The sequence below is a fragment of the Ornithorhynchus anatinus genome, chromosome 17, assembly GCF_004115215.2.
Source record: "Ornithorhynchus anatinus isolate Pmale09 chromosome 17, mOrnAna1.pri.v4, whole genome shotgun sequence".
Lineage (NCBI taxonomy): Eukaryota > Metazoa > Chordata > Mammalia > Monotremata > Ornithorhynchidae > Ornithorhynchus > Ornithorhynchus anatinus.
Window position 1 is genome coordinate 36109186 of NC_041744.1, and position 8339 is coordinate 36117524.

The window sequence follows — 8339 nt, forward strand, 5'->3', positions numbered from 1 at the left end:
GCGGACCCTGCACCTTAACAATGGTACAGATAGGTCCACCCAACTAGAAATAGATCTATTTTTTGCCAGAGTGTCCCACCCTCCTCCGATCCAATTTCGCTATCCTTCCTTAAGAGATTTCTGTACAGTAAATGGTACCTTTTTTAAACAAAATGATGGAAAAAAAAAAACCCACAAAGGCTTACTTTTTTCTATGTGAATTAATATCTTACCTGATCTGTTTTTCCTAAACCTTGGTGGGTTTCCCCTTCGGTAGGGTGGGGGGGGGGGGGGGGGGCGGATAATTTACTGGAGATGACTGTTTTCAGATACTTCTAAAACCTTTTTTGTAGAATTGCTTAATTTTTAAGCGGTTAGGCACTGAGAGTAGCAGAAAATCCTGCAAAGCTTTATAGTTATTTAGTCACTGCCCTGTTGGTTCTCTGAATGATATCTTGATTTCAGTAGCTAGAATTGACCCAACCCTAAATCTGCTAGGGTGTGGGGGTATTTTCAGGTATCAGAATTTGTTAGCACAAAAATTTCAGACCAACATTTACTGTTTTCCTCTTTTTCCAGTTATTATCTCGATGGCTTTTTTTTTTTTTTGGGTGGGGTGTAGGGGGGGAATTGATACTGCTACGGTGTGAACTTTAGAACGCCAAAAAAACAACAGAAAAAACACTTTCATCCATGAATCCATTCCCACAGGCCTCTAGAGAAGAAATTGTCGCACCTTATGTATATCTCAGCAAACCAAAATATGATGCTCCTCTGCTTTGTTTTTTTTATTCTAAATACGTTGTACCATATCTTAATGAACCCCCTTCTGAATTTAGTTGAGACTTATCACTATTTATGCATTTAACCAGAATTCCAATCTGTAAGATAAAACTTTCAGGAAAAAAAAACAAAAAACTAACTCTCCTCTGTGATGCTGGATGCGAGGCGGGGGGCGGGGGTTGGGGGGGGTCGGTCTCACATAGAGAGATGCTGTATTATTCCAGTTTCCAGTTTTCTTTCACTTTTATTTATTTAGTTACCTGGGTATTTCCTCTGTAATTTTACGTTCTGTAAAGTGTATTAGCGTAGCGGAAGCTACGATGTTAAGAAGCTGGGTGAAAAAAAAATACTGTAAAAGGCATCTTTTTCAACTAACTGTTTGAGTACTGTATATGAGGTTGGGAAAGAGAGATCATTCTTCAAACCCTTTGAGATACAGGTTCTAGTCCCCGAGTGAGGTGATTTTCCCCGATTTCAGACCAAAACTGTTTCAGTCAATTCATTAAAAGACCTTCTGGAGGTTGAACTGTGCTGTTGTATTCCTGACAGTATTTATTCCCATGAATGTGCTGTGACTTCAGAAATGGAGTGTATTTATTTAATAAGATTGAATGAGCTTTTATATTACTACAGCGTCCCAAAGCCATGTTGTCGATTATCAGTCCCCCAAACTGGCAGTTTTACAGTTCCAGTTCACGCGTGGAGGATGGACAGACGACAAATAAGAAAATATACCAGGTCAGAGAAAGATGAGCAAATCGAAGCTCAGTTAACGAACAGTTTACTGTAACGGAGCTGTCCATTAAATGTTGCTCATTTTTGTCCGATCAAATGCCAGGCCTCCAAGGCTAGCGTCCACTTGGTTTGTACGCTGCAGTCCCTGGCCCTTGGGATGGGAATGTCACACCCCCCTCTGATCTCAGGCAGCAAAAAAAAAAAAAAAAAAAAGCGGTGCCAGATCCAGAGCCTTCATTAAATGGAATCACAGGTTCATTGACGGGGAAGTAAAATGAGTTTCTCACTAACAGTAAGCTAGCGGTGCCGGGGTTGTTGCACGTGAATCTTGACTGGCCACGGGGCAGAGGCAGGGCCGGCTAGGCCTCAGGCAGAAAGCCCGGCCCCGGCTTATCGGGATGAGGCGAGCCGAGAAGCTGGCCAGCCTTGTCTCCCTCTGTGCGCCAGAAAGATGCGGGGGGAGGGGGAGACTCACAGTACAGCGTTCCCTCTGAGATCGACGTAACAGGTCATCACAGCTCCGAGCAGGGCATCGTTAGCTCCCAGATTTAGGGTCCACTTGAGGCCGTGGTTTTGGGCCCAGAAGTAGTTATCGTAGAGGAGCAGCAGGCCAGGCCTGTGACTCTTGCGCATTCCCAGGAGACGGAATTTCATCCATTTCCATTTCATTTCGTTTCCCCGAAGCATCTGGCAGCCTCTGAGGATGCCTGGGGCCATTCGTATTTTCTTCTTTCATGTTCCTAGAGGCAACCTCAGACCGTTTTCCGTTGGCCTAGTCTTGCTTGCCGTCTATCTCCCCACCCCCCCCCCCCCCCATCCAGACGTGATGGGGAGGTGAGAGGAGGGGCCATTTTGTCAATTCCCACCTCGGCCTCTCTGAGATGCTTCTGGGATTCATAAATGACAAGGGAAGGACAAAAGTCGATCCCTGTAGAGAAATGTTACACTTAACCACACTTACCCCTGCCCCGCCGACTCACTTCACCTCCTCTTCAACAACCAAGTCATGTTTCTTCTTCTGAACCAACACGTCGTTTCAGGTTGGCCAATTTCTAATCGTCAATTAAGGGAGGAAAGCCTGCACTTTTGAACTTGTTTGTGTGTGTGTGTGTGTGTGTGTGTATATATATATAAGATATATATATATATAGATATATATAGATAGAGAGATAGATATTGTTGTCTTTTTCCAGAAAATGGTCGGAATCTATTTACACAGCAGACCAGGTTTACACACAGTTCCTACAGTTCCGAACGTTGTCAAAATCTTCCAAAGACGTCCCGGCTCACCGGGTGGGGTCACCGAGGACGTGGGAGGGAGAGATCACGGACCTTTCACCCAAAAGCGCAAATCTTACCTCATGAGAACTAATCACAATGATTTCCCAGAGTAATCTGCTCACCCCCCAACTCCGGGCATCTACCCCCCAGCCCCAGTCCATCAGCTCTGTTCTCCTGGAGTGGGGATGGAGGACGGATGTGCTGAAAGACATAAATAAAATCTTCTCGGATATTTTGGCAGCATTAAACTAGTCTCCTCCTCTCAGGAATTTAACTGTAAGACAGCCCGAGTTTCTTTCCCCCTACCCGCCATATCCCTAGATTATCTCCTAGGTTTGAATCGCTGTACCTTACACACCATTAACTAATCCTGGCTTGGTCTTACGTCTGTTCAGAGGGTCAGCGTGGGCTGAGTCGGTCATTTTTGCTTTGAGGAACAGGCTTGGTTCTCTTTAGAGTGGATGTAAACATACCATGTAATAAATGATCTCCATCTAATGGTACCACAGAATTATTGCTTTCTTAAGTGTGTGTGTAGTAAAATTCAATATACACATTTATAAAAATTTCTTTCTTCCAAAAATCTTATACCTAATTTGATATTTCTAAAAGTTGCACATGGTCAGTCATGTGTCTAACCTGCTAAAGTACTTTAACTGTGATCTTGAAACTGAATAAAATATTTAATAAAAAGTTGAAATATTTTAAAGAAAACAGTCACCTAGATTTCTTTGTGCTTCCCTCTGTGAAAAAATGCTAATAGAGATGGTGGTATTTGTTCAGCGCTTACTCTGTGCCAAGCACTGGGATAGATACAGTACAGCGAGATCAGACCCTATCGATGAGTCATACGGGGCTCGCCATCTAAGGAGGAGGTAAAAGAGGTATCGAATCCCCATTTTGCAGATGTGGAAACTGAGGCACAGAGAAGTTAAATGACTTGCCAGAGGTCACTCGGCGTGCACTTTGGTGGAGTTAGGATTAGAATCCAGGTCCTCTGGCTCCCAGACCAGAGTCCACAGCCAGTAGATTACCTCTGTGTAACAAAAGCCACTCACCGACATTTTTCCCTCTTTAGAAGGTCAGATCCGTTAGCACCCCGAACAGTTTGTCAGTGTCAGAAGAGGAGTAATTCCCCTTTTTCTTGTCCTTCCCAACGATGGAACTCTGAAGCCTTTAACTAAATGGGGAGAAGGGTCTTCTAAAGGAGAACTATAAAACAGATTCAGGCTTCACATTTCTCAACAGAACTCCCAAAGAGAATCTTAGCTCGTTTCCCAGTGACACCAGCCACATCCATTTCATTTCTTTTGTCCCTCACCAATGAAGCATGGCGCTTATTGAGCGCCTACCGTGTGCAGAGCACTGTACTGAGCACGTGGGAGAGGACAATGTAACGGTCGGTAAACACGTTCCCGACCCACAAGGAGCTTGCAGGCTAGAGGGGGAGGCAGGCGCCGATATAAAATACAGGTACGGACATAAACGTCGTGAGGCCACGGGCAGGGTGAAGATCCACAGAGTACAGATCTCAGCATGTCAATGAGACAGAAGGGGACGGGAGTCAGGGAATGGGGGTTTAATCGGGGAAGGCCTCATGGGGGGGGGGGATGTGACCTCACTAAGGCAATGAAGGTGAGGAGAGGGGTAATTGGAGAGGAAGGGCATTCCATCCCAGGGGAGGGACGTGCGACCGGCGGCAAGGTAGACAAGACTAGGGGACAGCGAGCAAGCTGGTGCTAGAGGACCAAAGTGTCCGGGCCGGGCTGTACTGGGAGATTGGCCTTGCCAGTCTTTGACCCGACTTTCAGAAGAACGCTCGAGTCATATTCTCCCAGACTCTCAACCCAGAAGGAGAACATCTCCATACCTAGAAGAGAGTGTCACCCCTAAATGAAATTCACAGAAGCTCATGGGGGGGACTGGGAAGGGAAATACATCACGTTAGGCCTTTTCGTCTATTTACGGAGCTCCTGTCACCAGGGCAGGATTTAAGACAGACTCGGCCCTACAGCACTTGTGTACGTATCTGTAAAATGATCTCTTTATATTAAATGTTTCCCGCTCTAGACTGTAAGCTCCTTGTAAGGCACAGAACGTGTCTACCAACCCGGTTGAATTGTAAACTCTCCCAGGGGCTTAATACAGTGCTCTGCAACCATTAAACACTCGATAAACGCCATCGACGGATCGATAAAAGGAATCGCAATTTCCTTGATCCCCCTGCCTGCCTCTCTCTCATCTCACCCATCTACCCGCTCTGGTATTAGAAAGAATTGGATGCACTTACCCCTCTTCATTGCACCCTCTTCTGGTCTCCCTTTAACCTTCAATCAATCAATGGTACTTATTCAATGCATAGTCAGTTGTACTTATTGTGCAAAGCACTGTATTAAGCACTTATGAGAGTACAATACAACAGAGTTGTTAGACATGTTCCCTGCCCACAATGAACTTACATTCTAGAGGGGGAGATGGACATAAAAAGAAAGGAGTGATTTATGGCTATGTCCATAAGGGCCGTGGGCCTGAAAGCGGGGTGAATACCAGATGCCCAAAGGGCACAGATCTGTTCTTCCCACTTATGGGGTAGTAATAGACTGTGGTGACCTTAGGCATCCAAAGAGCTGAGCTTTTCTTTTTTATGGTATCTGTTAAGCGCTTACTATGTGCCGGGCATAGCACTAAACTCTGACAAACATATTGGACCAGTCCCTGTCCCCCCCATGGGATTCACAGTCTAATAGGAGGGAGAACAGGCATTGAATCTCCATTTTACAGTTGAGGGAACTGAGGCACAGAAACATGAAGTGATTTGCCTGAGGGCACCCAGCAGGTGAGTGGCAGAGCCGGGATTAGAACCCAGGTCCTCTGACTCCCAGGCCCAGGCTCTTTCCCACTGTGTCACACGCTTTCCTCCCCGTTCAGTACTGTCCAAGAGGACATAACAATAATAATAATGGTATTTGTTAAGCTCTTATTATGTGCCAGGCACCGTACTAAGCGCTGGGGTGGATGCAAGCGAATCAGGTTGGACACAGTCTCTATCCCAAGTGGGGCTCACAGTCTCAATGCCCATTTTACAGATGAGGTAACTGAGGCCCAAAAGAGGTGAAGTGACCTGCCAGAGGTCACACAGCCGACAAGTGGCGGAGCAGGATTAGAACCCGTGACCTTTGGACTCCCAGGCCCGTGTTCTATTCACTATGCAATAACAGAAAACTTAGGTTGCAGCGTCTGTAACCAACACGAATAAAGGTGGGCTACTAGGCGCTTTTGTTGGACTCTCCCAAGCGCTTAGTTCAGGTGCTGTGCACAGAGTGAGTGCTCAATAAATACCCTCGATGGACTGAGGGGCTGGCTTTGTCCAATCCTACACTTCCCCCGACAGGACCGTCACTGGAGAAGAAGCACGGTCTGATGAGAGGAGCACGGGTCGAGGGGCTCAGGGGTCCTGGGTTCTATCCCGGCTCTGCCGCGTAACCTTGGGCAAGTTGCTTCTCCGTACCCCAGTTTCCTCATCCGTAAAATGAGGATTCAATATCTGTTCTCCTCCCACTTAGACTGGACACAGCTTCTTCCCATCTGGGGCTCACGGTCTAAACGCCGGAGTGGATACGAGCAAATCGGGTTGGACACGGTCCCTGTCCCACATGGGGCTCACAGTCTTAATCCCCATTTTACAAATGAACTACCAGGCCCAGATAAGCGACGTGTCTTGCCCCAGGTCACACAGCAGACAAGTGGCAGAACTGGGACTAGAACCCAGATCCTTCCGATTCCTAGGCCCATGCTCTATCCACGAGGCCACGCTGGGTCTACACCAGTGCTCGATACAGCGCTTGACACATAGGAAGGGTTTAACAAATAGCACTGTTAGACTTATCATCATCACCATCATCATGAGCCCTGCTGTATTCCACCGAGCTTCCTTCGGGAAGCCTGGCACTCTTTTTCTGCCCCCTCAGGCATCACTTCCTCCGGGGTCAAGACAAGGGGGAGGGCAGAGACTGCGGATCCCTGGGAAATTGCCCAGAAATGGTATCACATTCCAATCTCTCCTCACCCTCCCCACACACGGGCACTTTGACAAGCACTATTCCTTACTCACCGTGGTTCCGATTTCGCGTTCTGCTCCCCTCTGAGCCAAGCAGCCCATATGCCCGGTTTCGAAATCCCGACGGTCTCCTGCTCCGGCTACGCTTTCTTGCCAGAGCCACCGTCACGTGACGCGGCCTCCACCGCAGCCTCTCCCTCGGCCCCAGGCCTTCGGAGGGAAGATGGCAGATGGCGGCGGCGGGCTGGCTGAGTCAGGATCTGAGGCTGCCGGGCCAAAGAGATACTGCGGGCCTGGCAGGCGCAGGCTCCAGAGGGAAGCAGCGTGGCCTAGCAGAAAGAGCATGGGGCTGGGAGACACCTAACCTGGGTTCTAATCCAGCTCTGCCACTTGCTTGCTGTGTGACATGAGGTAAGTCATTGCTGGGTGCCTCATTTTCTTTATCAGAAAATAGGATTAACTACCTGCTCTCCCTTCCCTTCAGACTGTGAGCCCCATGTGGGACAGGGACTGTGTCCAACCTGATTCTCTTGTACCTATCCCAGCAGTTAATAATAATGATGGCATTTGTTAAGTGCTTACTATGTGCAAAGCACTGTTCTAAGCGCTGGAGAAGATACAAGGTGATCAGGTGGTCCCACATGGGGCTCACGGTCTTAATCCCCATTTTACAGATGAGGTAACTGAGGCACAGAGAAGTCAAGTGACTTGCCCAAAGTCACCCAGCTGACAAGCGGCTGAGCCGGGATTTGAACCCATGACCTCCGACTCCCAAGCCAATGCTCTTTCTACTGAGCCACCCTGCTTCTCTGGTACAGTGCTGAACAAATTACCACAGTTTGGTGGATTTAAAGGAGGGAGCTATGGGTCAGAGTTGGAATATCTGAGAACAAGATTACCTTGAGGCCAAGCTACAAGATTCAGGAAGGTTAGTTGCGAGATTCAGAAAGGTTAGCTACAATCTATCAGTGTTATTTATTGAGCGCTTATCACACTAAGTGATAAGCAGAGCACTATGCTAAACGCTAGGGAGAATCCAACAGAGCTGATAGATGTGTTCCCTGCCCACAAATAACTTGAAGTCTAGATACAAGCTACAAGATGATACAATTAAAAAAAGAGGGTTAGTTGCCAGGTGCAGTAGAAGCTTGTTAGCTTGGGAGGAGAGAAAAAGAGAGTTATGGGGAGAAATTATTTCAGATTTCACCCTCTCTGAAAGCAGTAAACACCCTCACAATGAAACCACAGAGGAACACACACACACACACACACACACACACACCTATTCTTGATAGCTGTGAATATCTTCTAGAAATAGCTTTCCTAGCCTATTTAGAGAAAAATCTCACAACTGCAACTGTAAATATTGTTCCAAAGATTTGCTCCTATCTCACCAAGACAGTGATCAGAAGGCAGCAAGGTGTTAAATTAATTTCAGAAAAATGAAGCTCTGAAATTCGTCATCAAATTTAGAACCCCAAAATGAATTCTCACCACCTTTCAC